The sequence below is a fragment of the Colias eurytheme genome, chromosome 12, assembly GCF_061535395.1.
Source record: "Colias eurytheme isolate Ceu_HAF_F1 chromosome 12, ilColEury1 Martin Lab GWU primary, whole genome shotgun sequence".
NCBI lineage: Eukaryota > Metazoa > Arthropoda > Insecta > Lepidoptera > Pieridae > Colias > Colias eurytheme.
In genome coordinates this window covers 2,187,811-2,189,906 of record NC_142991.1, presented here as the reverse complement: position 1 = coordinate 2,189,906, position 2,096 = coordinate 2,187,811, and the positions used below count along the sequence as shown (strand labels likewise).

The following is a 2,096-nucleotide window of genomic DNA, read 5'->3' as shown; positions in this document are numbered from 1 at the left end:
TTCTATTATCAAATATTTATTTGTAAATACATATAACAAATAGACTGGTATGTTGGTATTTATTTGTAAATATAATTCATAGGCTGGTATGTTGCTACTTTTTCGTATGAACAAATATTAAAAGTTCTATTACATTATCCCTCTTGAGTGTCTGGCTCTGACCGTATTATTTCCCACTTAATTAGAAATGACTAACTAAAAATACACTATCTATCTACGTTAAGTTAAAAACATACTTGGAAAGCATAAGTTCAAAGTAGCAAAACATCATAACAGCGAGTCTGTGGGAGCCTTAAGTGAACTCTTTGCTCCTGACAGATCGTGTTTCAGTCTCATTTTACGAAATCAGTCAAAATTTTCTGTAAACAGTTTTGTCTTCATTCTACTAAGAAAATATCGATACTACGACGTATTTATCGAGTTGTTTCGTTACTTAATTGATACACAAGTCGAATTCCCAAACTGAACTCTAATTTTTTAAAATAAAATATTCATGTTTCCTTTTCAATCTGCGTGTGCCTTGTAAGTAAAATTATAACGGTTAAACATGAGATAATTCGTCGAAAATATACACATATTCAGCGCAGACTCTAATTTGGCGCCATTTTTGGCTGTCAATGTCTATAATCGATGGTCGAAATAATTAGACCTCAAGTTTGAGAATTCGCAAAAGGTATAAATCACAGAACAGTAAAGTAGATAGAAGTGTGATGTGGGCGTGGTCCACGTGTCACTAATAAGGTAAGATCACCTAACTTGCTCTCAGTTGTGCGCAGAAAAATATTCGAGTCGGTTGTCAGCTGTCAAACCTTTTTTCCATATTTATTCATTAATTAGGACGTGTTGTTCGGTATTAGAGTGCAAAAATGATAGCAGACGAAATAATATCAGCAATGGAGGCATTTCATACCATCGGTAAGTCTTATTTTTATTTATTTTAATTATATTTTATGTTATAACTTCGCTTGTCGTAATTTGTCAAAATTGTATACAAATATCTAGTCAAAATGAACCTTAATCCGTAAGAAATTAGTACTATTATAGATTGAACAGCAAACAAGACTTTCTGGAATATTATTGCAATAAACAAACGAATGTCGCTTTAGTGATGCTTGTGGCGCATATCGACATTATCGATACTTTAGAAAAGACAAACATTATAAATATTAAATTTTATTTTATTTTTTCTTAGCTTTCATTTGTCCAATTTATTTATAGATTTCCCAAAGAGGCTAATTTAAAAGAGAAATGGATAAATGCAACGTGACGAGTTAACTGGATGCCGAACAGCACTAAGCGGTCTAACAAAGGCCACCGATACAGCAAACCTACGGCAGTTCCAAGATTTAAAATAATGCATATTTTCTGTTTGTATTTTGTAAATATAGATTAATACTATTCTATTCCGTTTTTTATTTAATAAACTCTTATATATAAAATTCTCGTGTCACAATGTTAGTCTGCATACTCCTCCGAAACGGGTGGACCGATTCTCATGAAATTTTCTGTGCATATCGGGTAAGTCTGAGAATCGGCCAACATCTATTTTTCATATGTACCACGGGCGAAGCCGGGGCGGACCGCTAGTAATAATATAAAAAGACGTACTTAGTAGTAATAAACATACTCCAAAATGTGACACATTATACTATACTCATATAAAAGAAAGAAAAGAAAAATACACAAAAAATATTTATTTGTAAATTATCGATAACAAGGCTGACATCCCTCAGGGCATAGCATCAGATAAATATCAAGTTAATGTCATTAATGTTGAGTGACACAAATTTCAACCTTATCTCTATGTGTTGAGGTTCAAAGTTATATTTATCGAAAACTAACGCCCTCTGTTGTGGAGTAGCTGAATGTTTTCGAATTTGGAATTTCTGTGCAATGAGAAACAAAACAGCTAATATACCTAGGGATGTTATACTAAAATAAACCGTAACATGGTGCGTTAGGGTACATATTGAAATGCTGAATTTATAACCTAAGTCAGTTTTTACTCAAATTAAGCTGTCCAATCAAAGGCATAGTTTACTTGTAGTGTACTGTATAACTATCGGTTTAAATGTGTGGGTTTGGCGACACTGGTT

General features: G+C 32.7%; 1 long non-coding RNA gene across 1 annotated transcript; it reads left to right on the top strand.

Annotated features, from left to right (window-relative positions):
- Nucleotides 1-704: 704 nt before the first annotated feature.
- Nucleotides 705-1,403, top strand: LOC149903826 (uncharacterized). Its single transcript, XR_016457364.1, has 2 exons — nt 705-915; nt 1,219-1,403. It is a non-coding gene; the product is annotated as an uncharacterized LOC149903826 (long non-coding RNA).
- Nucleotides 1,404-2,096: the final 693 nt, after the last annotated feature.